This window comes from Onychomys torridus, chromosome 12 (assembly GCF_903995425.1).
Source record: "Onychomys torridus chromosome 12, mOncTor1.1, whole genome shotgun sequence".
In the NCBI taxonomy this organism is placed as follows: domain Eukaryota; kingdom Metazoa; phylum Chordata; class Mammalia; order Rodentia; family Cricetidae; genus Onychomys; species Onychomys torridus.
Window position 1 is genome coordinate 51058390 of NC_050454.1, and position 14972 is coordinate 51073361.

The following is a 14972-nucleotide window of genomic DNA, read 5'->3' on the forward strand; positions in this document are numbered from 1 at the left end:
TTCTGGCTATAACAAACAATGCTGATATGAACATAGCTGAGCAAATGCCCTTGTGGTATGATTGAGCATTCCTTGGGTATATGCCTAAGAGTGCTACAGCTGGGTCTTAGGGGAGATAGATTCCCAATTTTCTAAGGAAGCACCATATTGATTTCCAAAGTGGCTGTACAAGCTTGCATTCCCACCAGCAGTGTAGGAGAGTTCCCTTTGCTCCACATCCTCTCCAGCATAAGCTGTCTTCTGTGTTTTTGATCTTAGCCATTCTGACAGGTGTAATGTGGTATCTCAGAGTCATTTTGATTTGCATTTCCCAGATAATTAGGGATGTTGAACAATTCCTTAAATGTCTTTCAGCCATTTGAGCTTCCTCTGTTGAGAATTCTCTGTTTAGTTCTATAGCCCATTTCTTAATTGGACTGTTGGGCATTTTGATGTCTAATTTCTTGAGTTCTTTATATATTCTGGATATCAGCCCTCTGTCAGATATGGGGTTGGTGAAGACCTTTTCCCATTCTGTAGACTGTCGCTTTGTCTTGTTGACCATGTCCTTTGCTCTACAAAAGCTTCTCAGTTTCAACAGGTCCCACTGATTGATTGTTTCTCTCAGTGTCTGTGCTACTGGTGTTATATTTAGAAAGTGAACTCTGGTGCCAATGCATTCAAGAGTACTTCCTACTTTCTCTTCTATCAGGTTTAGAGTAACTGGATTTATGTTGAGGTCTTTGATCCACTTGGACTTAAGTTTTGTGCATGGTGACAGATATGGATCTATTTGCAGCCTTCTACACATTGACATCCAGTTATGCCAGCACCATTTGTTGAAGATGCTTTCTTTTTTCCATTGTACATTTTTAGCTTCTTTGTCAAAAATTATATGTTCATAGGTGTGCGGATTAATGTCAGGGTCTTCAAATCAATTCCATTGATCCACATGTCAGTTTTTAAGCCAGTACCAAGCTGTTTTTATTAGGGTAGCTCTATAGTAGAGCTTGAGGTCAGGGATTGTGATGCCTCCAGAAGTTGTTTTATTGTAGAAGATTCTTTTGGCTTTCCTGGGTTTTTTGTTTTTCCATATGAAGTTGAGTATTATTCTTTCCAGGTCTGTGAAGAATTGTGTTGGTAATTTGATGGGGATTGCATTGCATCTGTAGATTGCTTTTGGTAAGATCGCTATTTTTACTATGTTAATCCTGCCTTTCCATGAGCATGGGAGATCTTTCCATTTTCTGACATCTTCTTCAATTTCTTTTTTTAAGGACTTAAAGTTCTTGTCAATTAGGTCTTTCACATGCTTAGTTAGAGTAATCCCAAGATATTTTATATCATTTGTGGCTATTGTATAGGGTGATGTATCTCTGATTTCCTTCTCAGCCTGTTTGTCTATTGTATATAGGAGGGCTACTGATTTTTTTTAGTTGATCTTGTATCCTGCTATGTTGCTGAAGGTGTTTATAAGCTGTATCAGTTCCTTGGTTGAATTTTTGGGGTCACTCATGTATACTGTCATGTCATCTGCAAATAGGGAATGCTTGACTTCTTCCTTTCCAATTTGTATCCCCTTGATCTCTTTATGTTGTCTTATAGCTCTGGCTAGAACTTCAAGTACTATATTGAATAAGTATGGGGAGAGGGGACAGCCTTGCCTTGTTCCTGATTTTAGTGGTATTGCTTTGAGTTTCTCTCCATTTAATTTGATGTTGGCTGTTGGCTTGCTGTAAATTGCCTTTATTGTGTTTAGGTATGTTCCCCGTATTCCTTATCCAAGACCTTTATCATGAAAGGGTGTTGGATTTTGTCAAATGCCTTTTCTGTGTCTAGTGAGATGATCATGTGTTTTTTTTTTCTTTGAGTTTGTTTATATGGTGTATTACATTGACAGACTTTCATATGTTGAACCACCCTTGCATCCCTGGGATGAAGCCTACTTGATCATGGTGGATAATTGTTTTGATGTGTTCTTGGAGTCTGTTTGTCAGTATTCTATTGAGTTTTTTGTTTGTTTGTTTGTTTGTTTGTTTGTTTGTTTGGTTTTTCAAGACAGGGTTCCTCTGTGTAGCTTTGCACCTTTCCTGGAACTCACTTGGTAGCCCAGGCTGGCCTCGATCTCCCAGAAATGTGCCTGCCTCTGCCTCCCAAGTGCTGGGATTAAAGGCATGTGCCACCACCGCCTGGCAAAAATCTTATTTCTTTTATTTTTGGAGCTGAGGATCGAACCCAGGGCCCCGTGCTTTCCAGGCAAGTGCTCTACCACTGAGCTAAATTTCCAACCCCCTTTTTGAGTATTTTTGCATCAATGTTCATGAGGGAGATTGGTCTGTAGTTAGTTGTCTTTCTTTGTTGCATCTTTGTTTGGTTTAGGAATCAGGGTAATTGTAGCCTCATAGAAGGAGTTTGGTAACATTCCTTCTGCTTCTATTGTGTGGAACAATTTAAAGAGTATTGGTATTAAGTCTTCTTTGAAGATCTGGTAGAATTCTGCACTGAAACCATCTGGTCCTGGGCTTTTTTTGGTTGGGAGACTTTTAATGACTGATTCTATTTCCTTGGGAGTTATTAGACTATTTAAGTGGTTTATCTGGTCTTGATTTAACTTAGGTATGTGGTACCTATCCAGGAAATTATCCATTTCTTTTAGATTTTCCAGTTTTGTGGAGTAGAGGTTTTTGAAGTATGACCTGAAGATTCTCTGGATTTCCTCATTGTCTGTTGTTATGTCCCCCTTTTCATTTCTGATTTTGTTAATTTGGATGCTCTCTCTCTGTCTTTTGGTTAGTTTGGATAAGGGCTTGTCTATGTTATTGATCTTCTCAAAGAACCAACTCTTTGTTTCATTAATCCTTTGTATTGTTCTCTTTGTTTCTATTTTATTGATTTCAGCTCTCAATTTGATAATTTCCTGGTGTCTGTTCTTCCTGAGAGACCTCTTGCTCCTTTTTTTTCTCCTTTCAAATTTCTCATTCTCTCTGCCTGCCAGCCCCACCTATCCTTTCTCCTGCCTTGCTATTGGCTCTTCAGCACTTTTATTAGACCATCAGGTGTTTTAGACAGGTACAGTAACACAGCCTCACAGAGTTAAACAAATGCAGTGTAAAAGAATGCAACACATCTTTGCATCATTAAAACAAACATTCCACAGCATAAACAAAGGCGTCACATCTTAAAATAATATTCCACTGCACATAATTCCACTATTTAAATATAGACTACAAGGGACACAACTTTCTTTATGCAATGAAGTAATTCCACACCTGTAAGAATAAACTATTATGATTCCGTAGAGAGGTCTAGAAGTTTTAAAGAAGAGATATCATTTCAGTTGAGTTCCGAAGGCAGCAGACCACTCAATTTAAGGAATATGAGCAGTTATTTACATTAAAATAACAGTATTATAAATAGCACATGCCATTCAGAATCAGACTGAAGCAAAGCTCTTAGGCAATGCCAATTTAGACATGTGTGCTACAGCAGACAGCTTGTGTTATTTTTGCAGTTTCTAAAAAAAGACTGTCAGGAATAGCATTTCAGAAATATTTCAAAAATAGCATTCTTGTTTCTTATGAATCTATATGTTGTATCCTTATGGAGATGGTAATATTGAGAATACTAACATCAAATTCTAATTCTGGGAAATCTGCTGTCTCAGTTCCAGTAATAAAGGATATTGATCCAACTTCAGATCAAATATCATCTAAGACAAATCAGAGATTGTGTTTTTATCTAGAACAGCATCAAGGTAGCTGATCATCCCTTATTAAATGGAGGGACGGACGATGAGTCATGTGTGTGGAATGTTCGTGCAGGCTCATTCCAATTCCTCTGAGGAAAACCCTGTAATTGGCACCAATTAGTCCTCTTGTTGGCAGTTTTACTAAGCCATCTGAAATTTAATAAACAGAGAACGAAATGCATGCTCAGTGAAAGACAGTCGGCTTGGACATCTAGGCACACTGATTAGCAAATTGGCAGCTGGCATTCTCCCCCTCTCTTCAAATATTGACTTAATGCTTTTGTCCCCTTTATCAGCATACGACTTCATTTTCACTTCAAAATGAGTTAATTTCTCCTAAATAAATAGTTATATGGTGGTTTCATACTGTCCCTTTGTGTATACTTTGGTACTAATTCATGTGTTACAGAAAAATGGGGAAACCCCAGGATACTACCGGCTGCTTGAAAGTAACACACAGTAAACAGAAGTATGATCTTCGAAAAGTTGATCGGGTACCACAAATGTTAATTTAGTCATGGAAATTAGGGCTATTCACTGGGAGATTCTGAACAGCGTTTTCCTATTAAGGGTTCAAGTTTGGACACAGGAGACCTCAATCATTCCCTAATTCAATAGTGAGTTAAAATGAGAATCTGGACCTCAGAGAAATTGCGTTAAAAATTAATTTTCCTTTTTTCCCCTAAAAACTTTGCCTAGCACCATGTTTTTATATTTGGATTTTACCAACATCCTTAAGTTCAATGCTAAAGATAATTTATCAGTTTAAATATGTCACAATAATATAATTTGAGTAAGCAGTAACCATATTAAGGAAAATAATGGTAAAATTCATCTGTTTTGCTTAGTCAGTTTGCAATGAAAGACAATTTAAAATTATTTGTGATCACTAAATAATTGATTTCAAGATATATTTTAATTTAATTTTGACATGTTCTTATAAATTCTTCCCACCGCCTTTGGTTTTCTTTCAAGATAGGGTTTTCCTGTGTAACACTTTTGGCTGCTCTGGAATTCATTTTTTTTTTTTTTTTTTCATTTTGTAGACCAGACTGGCCTTGAACTCATAGAGATCTGCCTGCCTATTCCTTTCAAGTGCTGGGATTAAAGGTGTGTGCTACCACTGTTTGGCATAATATAAATTCTTATTCCTTTATTTTCTCTACAAAGCACAAATGTTAATACTGAATCTGGCTACAGAGTTCCAGGAAAGGCACAAAGCTACACAGAGAAACCCTGTCTCGAAAACCCCCAAAATAACAACCAACCAAGCAACAACAAAAACATTTAAAGTTCACCTTAAATCTGCTGATCAATGTCATGCACATTGATAAAATATACTATAATGTCAACTAGTTTGGAATTAGTTTGTTTTCTGTATTTCTAGTAAACTACAACAGTGTTTGTCAATGAGCAATATTGATCAGTGTGTAAGAGGCATACCGTGTAGATACTTCCATTTATTTTAGCCATGTGCCAGGAACAACTCAACATTTTCAACCAACACTGCCAAGAGATCCATGGCACAGACCAATAGTTAAAGCTGAGCCTAGGGCCACTGTGGTTCAGAGGTGGTCTTGTTGCCCTAAGGTCCCTTTGTTGAGAACTTGTTCCTCAGTGAGACAACCCTGGATGCTGGGAGAACTTTTGGAACAGAACCTAGCCTAAGTGGCTGGGGAGCATGGCTCTGGAAGAGAATAGGGCAGATCTCAGAGGATTCTAGAGACAGCATTGTTTTAAAGGAGCAAGCCTCATCCCCTCACCTTTCTTTGGTTTCCTTTCTTGTGACGGGCACTGTTCCCCCACCTAGATTCTTCCTTAAAATGACCCTTTTCCATGTGACACAGCCACAAGGCCTCACCACGGTAGAGCTAACACTGTGCTCTATCTTTGTATCTCCAGAACTGTGATCTAAATAAACATGTGTTTTCAAAGTTCCCAGCTTCAGTTATTTACTTTCAGAATTGAAAACTGTACTAAATGAAGAGCTACCTTTGCTAAGTGGAGATGAAAATGATATACAGCCACTTATATTTTTGGCATGTAGTCCAGTGACTGATAGACACTAAAGTGTGAAACACAGCGTCAGCAAGGTATTGATGTTTAAACTTATGTAAACATTTGTGAAACTTACAAAATTCTCACCTGGAAATCATTTGAATCAATCCTGTCCTATAACACTTGAGTATAATGGGCTGAGTTCAGTATCCTAGTACTGTAGGAAAATCCCCCTGAAACACATGTGACTTGTAGAGTTTTTACAGGGCATGACCCACCTTGACTCTGGGGTCTGTCTTCCAGTCCACTGCCCTGGATTTTAATCATGTCTTACAGCTGTTCTTACCCCTTGCACTACAAGGACTCAGGGGCCATACATTAGTCTTCTTTTATTCCTGCTTAAGCACTTTGTCTCATCCTCAAATCTCTCAGGCCTCTTTTCTGTGATCTTCCCATTTTATTTATGCAAAGCACATTTGTTCTTCACACACTCTATGTATAGTCCAATTCTCGCAGTGTTCTGCTAAATGAACAGGTCCCTCCAAGGTCACTGTGAAATAACAGTGTTGGTCTTGTACCTTTACCACTGGCAACTGGAAAGGGTTTAATAGAGCCTTAGAAGACAGAATGACCTTCATCAACTTTGGTTTTAATGGTGTTAGGTTTTTTTTTTTTTTTTTTTTTTCTGAGATAGCACATTGATCTTTTCTAGAAGTCCTGTGGCTGCACTGCGGAGGTCAGATTTCATAAAAACGGCAAGTTATCATTACTACTGAGGGCACAGTACCTTTCAGGCAGCAAAATCAATGCATTGTGTCTTGTAGCTTGTGCGAAGGAAACACCACACACACACACACACACACACATGCACATGCACCCGCACACACATGCATACACACAGAGGAATGGATGAATTTAGAAGCTTCCATATGGTAGAAGAAAACCAAAGGCAAATATACCCATGATTGTAATAGAGGTAGCTCATGAGAGAAACTGGGGATAAATAATTCTAAGCTACATAGAAATACTTCTCAGGATAACGTTTCCTGAGTGGTTTCTGAGATAGTCAGATCCTTACAACTGTAAATATTAAAGAAGCTGGGCAATCCCAATCAGACTACAGTACTGTTTATTCATTTTCAAGGTCTACAGGCTCAAATTTCACTTGGAATCCACTTTGGTCATTATCCCTAGAGACTAACTTTCTGTGACAGATCATTTCTCCTTCCCCAAGCCTTTGTCCTCAGCTTATTAGGTGATTTGCAATTTCTAAAAGAATTTAAGAGAAATTCTGAAAACTGAAAGGCTTTTTGTAGTTAGGTGGCTGAATTTTAGCTTTTAGTTTCTACTGGTATCATAGCACATGGAAAAGATGTAAGCTACTGGTCCATATGTGATAAATCTAAACCAGCATCAATGCATTCTCTCAAAGGGTGCTTTGCAATACCTAATACATGATAACACATGGGTAATTTCTCTTAAGTTTCTGTTTCTGTGATTAAACTCTAACTAAAAGCAACTTGGGAAGGAAAGAATTTACTTCACCTTATAGCTTCTAGGCCAATCACAAAAGGAATTCAGGACAGGAACTTAAGGAGGGAACATAGAGGCAGAAATGAAGCACAACCCTTGGAAGAATGCTGCTTATTGGCTTGCTTCCCTTGGCTTGCTCAGCTACCTTTCTTATATACTCAGGCCCACTTGCCCAGGGATGGCACCACCCATACTGGCCTGGGTCCTCCTGGATCAATTAGCAGTTAAGATGATGTGTCAAAGACAAAGACACAGAAGGTAATCCTTCTCTCTTCCCAGGTATACCTAGGTTTGTGTCTAATAGACAAAATCTATGTCAAAATGTGTATGTATGATGAAAACATTTTATCCAATATTATTTGCTGAATCTTTATTACTCCTGATTGTAGTGGGTAGCCTTCCCAGCCTTGGCCTGGAAGTTCCAACTCCATTGAGGCTTTGGTAATGGTCATGCCCACAAGGCTGGGCTGAGGGAGGAATCAGAAGACCCAGGATCGAGAGGAGAGGCTTCTCGGTTCCAGGACCCTGGACACTGGAGGTAGACTGAGCAGAGTTCTCCAGAGAACACCACCGGACTGCACCATACCTTTCCCTCTGATGTGAAGAGCCCTCTGATGTGAGACAGAAGGAAACCAATTATAAGGGACCATTGTCTTCAAGATTCTAATTTTCTCCATGCTTACTCTTGATTTCTCGGAATACTTTCTTACATGTCATGTCATCTTTAAATCCAAACCTTCCATTCTGATAAAAATAAGTTTTTCCAATAGCAATCTCTGAAGTCTCCAGAAGGAAGATGGGGCCCCAACAACAACAACAACTCTACCCAGTCCAGAATGATGCCATGGTAATCATCATCATACTACACTTCTTGCCAGAATTTCAGATAATCTTACCCATTACTCTAAGAGTTGCTGCAGAATCTACAGTTAGTATAACTGAGATTTAACTATCTGAGCTTTCTCACAATACCCAACAGAGATACCATTGCCCCCTAAATAGCAGGAAGCAGTTCTAAGAAAATGACGCCCCTTCTCCCTAAGGTTTCATATTTCTCAGGGTGATGGATGATGATTCTAGGGTTGGGGGTGGAAGAAACTGTTAAACTCAGTACTCTCCTTAAGGAAAGAAAATATGTCTCAAAAAAAAGGGAAAAGAAGAAATGGAATGGATAGGTATAAGATATTATGGTAGACTATTATATACATTAGTAAACAAATTTAGTAAAATAGCAGCCTTAGATAATTTGCACTGTAATTTGCACTGTTGTGAATTCTTATATGTTGATACAAATATAAACTTTTTATATTCCTATTTAAGATAATTTGTATATTGATACAAACATAAATTTATATCTATCATACTGTATGTATGTTCTACTTCTGTTTAAGATATTATGTATACTGATATATATTTAGGATTATTATAATGTTGCATATTGCACTATACATTCCTACCTCTGTTAAAGATATTTTGTGTATTTTCACAATTTTAAAGTCATTGTCCTTTTACTGTACATTTGCTTACAAACTGTTTGTCTTATTTACATGAAGCTTTAGTCCTTAGGTTGTTTAGGTAGATAAGACTTACAGATTTATTGTCACCTATGCTTGTCATCTCTATAATTATGTTAGTTAGGTTATCCAGATTTATCAATACATAGGTCAGATGGACAGGTAATCTTCAAACACCTCATAGCCCTAAAGAATATGGCATTTAAATAACTTAGAATTCTGTTGACGTGAGAGACAATTACTCCTGGCAGCACCAATTTGATCCCGAGAGAATGTTGGGCTTCTAAGACATTTACATTTGGAAGTTTGTCTTCTTGACACAAAATGGTCTACTGGGCAAAGAACTGCCCTTGCCTCAACTGCTGACAGTACGAATGCTGTCCTTTCTGGACAAGCGGGACACAAGGAAAGTGACCACTGTACTTTGCCAAGACAAGGTAAGATGGTCTTTCAGAATTCCTGCTTCTGAAAATGGTCTGTCAGATACTCTAGGCCTGTAGCCAATTTGAATGCACCAACGATGCTGAGAAACATTAGGTGACTGTACAGGCTGCCAGCTGTCTCTACTCTTGCAAGACTCCCAAAAGTTGCTTGCGTCCTTCTCCCATTTCTCAGGTATTATTCCTTCTCAGGTCTTTGATGAGGTTGAAGACTAGCAGTTATAGTTACAACTTTATATATATATATATTATATTATATATATATATTATATATATATATAATATAATATATATATATTATCTTAGATAGAATATATTAAGTATTAGACTCAGGTTCTTTAGGATAGGACACCTTTTGGAATGATCTTTGTAACATGCCACCCACCCATGCTCTAGACTTCCCTGGGTTTTAGTATGTGTTTTTTGCTTGATATTGTTTGCATTTATTGTAATTCCAACTTATCTAGGTCATTATCCCTCATTACTTCTGGACAATATTTGATAACCATTTCTTTGTATATAGTCTTGTATTAGATTAGAACCTTCTTATTTAGACAAAAGGGGGAGATGTAGTGGGTAGCCATCCTAGCCTTGGCCTGGAAGTTCCAACCCCCATTGAGGCTTCAGTAATGGTCACGCCCACAAGGCGGGGCTGAGGGAGGAAGCTGAAGACCCAGGATCGAGAGGAGAGGCTTCTCTTAGTTCTGGGACCCTGGACACTGTAGGTAGACTGAGCAGAGTTCTCCAGAGAACACCGCCGGACTGCGCCATACCTTTCCCAGACCCTGCAACCTATCCCTTCATTTGTAAGTTACCCCACAAAATAAACCTCCCTTTTAACTATGTGGAGTGGCCTTAATAATTTCACCAATATCTTATTGCCTTCTGCCATGTCCCATCTTCTTTCTTTCTGCAATTATTCTTAACATTTTCTACTAAGTTTGATACCCACATACTGCTCTTCTAGCAAATGGTCTCACCTTTCATCTAACTGAGTACAAAGTCATGTCCTGAGTGAAAAACCTGTTGACCTATCCTCCAGTGGTCCTTATATTAGATGTGTCTCTTAATTTATAAAAAGGATTATTTTCCTTTCATTTAAGGAGTATACTCTTGATTTTACTTAATCTCAGCTTTCCTAGGATCCTTGTTAGTCTTTAATCTCTAGTGTCCCCAACAGCTTCAGTCTCCCTTTGTCTAGCATTTTCTAATCTATATAGACAATGGGAAATGCTTCCTACTTGAAGTCAGGCAAATCAACTGAGCAATGCCATCCTCTGGATTTCCATCCTCAGTCTTGACTCTGCCTTCTCTTCTCATTCAATTTCTTTTGAAGTAATTAATTTCTATCACAGGTATCTGTGACAACTAATAAATCTCCAGCCTAGCCCATTTCTGTTTCATCATTCTGGTGAAACTTGCTTTGTGCAGTTCTTGAACTAAGATGATAGCTGGAAGCTTATACACTTGTGCTATAGGCATTTAGTTAGGATGACATTCTGAATCTGTGCCTTCCAACTCTAGGATGCCCCTTCCTAGACTTAGAACAACAGTTAAGAGGACAATTTGGATTCCTGAAGTCCCCAGTTCAGCAGAGACTTATTCATTAAGTTTCACTTAACAGTCAGCAGTGACTTACACTCAGCACTACTTTATGTTTTCTTCAGGGTTTAATTAACACACATGCACGAGAACACACACACACACACACACACACACACAAACACACACCTTACATTTTTTCAAATATTTTGTTTTATCTCTATTCTCTCTCTCTCTCTCTCTCTCTCTCTCTCTCTCTCTCTCTCTCTCTCTCTCTCTCTCTCTCAACCTGTGTCTTAGTCAGGGTTTCTATTGCTGTGCTATAACATCATGAACAAAAACAACTTGGGAAGGAAAGGGTTTATTTCATCTTGGAGCTCTCAGGTCACACTCCCTCACTGAGGGAAGTCATGACAGGAACTCAAGACAGGATACTGAATGCAGGAACTGAAGCAGATTCTGTGGAGGAGTGCTGCATTCCGGCTTTCTGAGCCTGCTTTCTTATATCGCCCAGGGCCATCTGTCCAGGAGTGGCATCTGTGGAAGGGGCCCACCCACATCAATCATCATTCACGAAAATATACCACAGAGTTGCCAACAGGCCAATCTGGTGGGGGCATTTTCTCAATTGAGCCCCAAAGGACTCTAGCTGGTGCCAAATTGACATGAAAAACTTGCCAGCACAGGTTGTTTATGTTGCTATAATAGATGTTTTATGCATACATAGAAAGATGTGTATGACTCAAAAGAAGACTCATCATCAGAGTAAGTTTGTTCTAGCTCAGATCAAGTGTTTGTTTCTCCAATGATAAGAATAAACTATCATTAAAGAAACTCTTTCAATAGATTGTGGTGTTCACTCAGTCTAAAAAGATATCTAAAATCTATCTATTTAGAATTTATGAAATGCCATTCTTCGAATCACTTCTATTTGTCTCTTTAACAAAATGTTTCATTAAACAGTTGGTAGGGTTGAAAAGATTATCTTATCACTTGGCAAAATGCTTTTTTTTTTTTTATCTTACATACAGTTTGGAATATAGTTGTGCTGTTATAGATAAATGTAGTAGAAATTCACTACATGTGATTTATTCACATGGAAAATAAATACATAACTGTTCCTTTATTTAGAGACATGAGCTGTGATTAGTGGTTATAAAACGAGTAAATAAGTTCATATTAAATATTAAACTTTCATTTAAAAAACTTTTTCAGTGCATCAGAGTTTCTATAGGTTGAGCACTTGAAATATTAAAGCATCGGCATTTTAGAAATCCTTGTTATTGGCATGATGTATAAGGTAAGATTTATGGTAGAAGAAACTGGCATATCCTGTATTTTTTATTTAAAATGTTGGTTATTTATTACCCCAGTCCTTAAAGCCTTTCTTTGGGTGAGGGCTATAAACTGAATAAATAAAACTCCAGGTAGTCCCAAATCTCAAATATTCTCCAGTCCATTTTTCATCTTGTTCCAGGCTGCAGATCAGATGAGAGCTGAAGGCTAGAAAAGCATACCACATAGAAGGCAGTTTCTGGCCAGCCAGAAGTTCAGGAACAAATAAGCAACTTTCTGAAAACAGATTATAGATAAAATGTAGATAAGAAATCTGTGTGTGCTGAAAACTGTGTACAGTGGAGGCAGAATATGGTCATCATGGTTTTCTTTTCACATAAAGTGGTGTGTGTGTGTGTGTGTGTGTGTGTGTGTGTGTGTATACACATGCCTAATTTTAAACTTGTAAATGGGTAGCACACATATCAAACACCTGCTACTTCTAATTCATCAACACCAAGCAAGCAGAAAAAATATGGCCATGTCATTGGAGGTAGTTCTATATTGGAAATTTATTATTTTGACTAATGAAAAGCCTAATGGTTAATGTAAACTCTCAACTTCTGTCTACTCTGGGACCAGTGTGGCGATTATTTCTCCAGTTTTGAAATTCATGTATTTGAACTCTTACAATATAAAACACTAGGTCTAAACAACTAAGTGGATGTCTTGTTTCCCTAGAATGGCCAACATGACCTTAATTAACAAGTTGGTTAATTAGAAAACCAAAACCCAAACCAGAAACCCAAACAAACTATTTACATCAGTTTTTGAAGGGATCACAGCTTAAATCCATCATTTGTACGATGCCTTTCCCAAGTAGTTGAGAAAAGTTTTAAATAGCAGATCTGATTAAACTTGTATCGTTCTCCATACTTTAAAAATTACTACAGTTTTGGCTAAGCCCATATTTGAAGGTTCAGAACTTGGAAGGAGAATAATAGGCGAAAATGACTTTTCATCAACGTCTGTTTATTTTAAACGCCAGCTATCCTCATTAGCTTCAGCTGTCAACTTGACAGAGACCTAGAAGCAACTGGAGATGAGGGCACCTCAAGTGAAGACATATCACCACCAGATTGGCCTGTGGCCAGGTCTGTGATATATTTTCTTCTTTGCTAATTGGTGCACAAGGATCCAGGCCACTGTGGGAGGTCTCGTCCCTAGGCAGGTGGACATGGGCTCTTTAACAAAGGTAGCTGACCAAGACAGAGCAGGAAAACCAGTAAAGTACCATTCTTCCCTGGTGTGTCCTTCAGTGTTCGCTTCTGGATTCCTGCCTTTAGTTCTGCAGTGGCTTAAGAACGGACTGTATGCAACCTCCCACAAGCTACTTTTGTCTTTCTCATTAGGACACCAGCCTTAAAACAATAAAATTTTGGATTTGCCTGTCTACGGATTCAAGCACATCTGGAGGATTGACAACACAGTGGTTGAGGTTCTTACTTGAGAATCGGACCTGCTCTTCTCCATCTTTGTTGTTGTTGGTACATCACTAACCCTCTCAATGATTCGGCTTTCTCATATCTCAAAGGAAGAAGCAAGGAAGCCCTTGATTATATAACTCACCAGTTTCTAAGACTAGAACTCTACTTCCCATAAGAAGAAAACCTAATAATCATAACTCTACCCTAAAATCGAACTCCCAGCCTTAAGAACGAGTGATTGATGTAGATTCTACGCTTGATTAAAAAGCTACAGGAAACCACGAGAGGAGGAAGCCTAGGGAGTGCAACAGAGGCTGGACAGTCACGACTCTTGGCTCAGCATCAGTCACGTTAGCCCAATGAACCTCGCTGATGTCACAAGCGATGAGGCGCTCTCTGCACTTCTAAACTGCCAGTACCCAGGAGCGGTCCAAGGAGGAACTGCTGTCCATCACAGCCTAATACCCACCTTCCAACAGTGTCTGCAAACAGTCATCTGAATCATAAATTACAGAAATTAGTCACAGGGTGCAAATCACCCCTGGAAAAAACTGGTCCAGCTAAGAATGACAAACACAAGGAAACACTTCACAAAGTCCCGATACTATGAAGATGATTTCCCCTTTGTTCAAACTGCACAAATGAAGTTTCTTTACTGCAGGAAACAGACTGTAAGTAACAGTGCATTTTTAAGCATAAATTAACTATTTATGTCTGGTTCCAGTATGGTCAGGTTAGTACATAAATACTTTAGAAACACAGAAGTTCACATTAGTGGAAAAATCCAAGTTTCTCACGTAGCCATTCTTCAGTTAGGTCTTCAGTGTTGCTTATTTCAAATACCTTGGTTAGCCCAGCTGTCTGGACTAGCTTGTTCTTACTCCCAGCATACATCGTCTGCTGCCCAGGCTTGCACCCAACAGGACTGGAGAAGATAAAACACAGAGGGTAGGAAACTCTTCCATCATCATGTTGGTATTTATAACTATACACAATGAAGCGAGGTTGCCGCTCAGGGAGTTCATCTTAAAGTTCATCTGGGGAGATGCCCTCAAGTTCCTCATCCAGTACCACCAGGCGTTTGTCCTTGTCAGTCTTCATTATAATGGCAGCATTGTGGGTTTCTTTTCGAAAACGAAACTTTCCCAGCTTTTCCACTAAATCTTCAGCAACATCACAAACCACCAAAGACTCACTCATTTTCCTTTCAGATGGCCGTCTTTGGCCCGTCGCCATAGGATCTCTAGGGTCCCTTTAAGAATGGCCCCTCCCTTCCTGCCTTGGCTGGCACCCGGCTGAGCCGTCCCCACCTACTAATTTCTTTCATGATGAACTATCATCATTCACATTTGCTTTCAGGGAGTTGTGCCCACCTGAGGTATGGTTCCCAGCACGTTTCATCTCACATCTCAGCCCATCAGTAGAATTGATTCCATAACAATGTCTTTTTTCCCCT

At 38.8% G+C, this 14972-nt stretch overlaps 1 pseudogene; it reads right to left on the reverse strand.

Moving 5' to 3' along the window:
* Positions 1–14260: 14260 nt before the first annotated feature.
* Positions 14261–14717, reverse strand: LOC118594159 (annotated as a pseudogene).
* Positions 14718–14972: the final 255 nt, after the last annotated feature.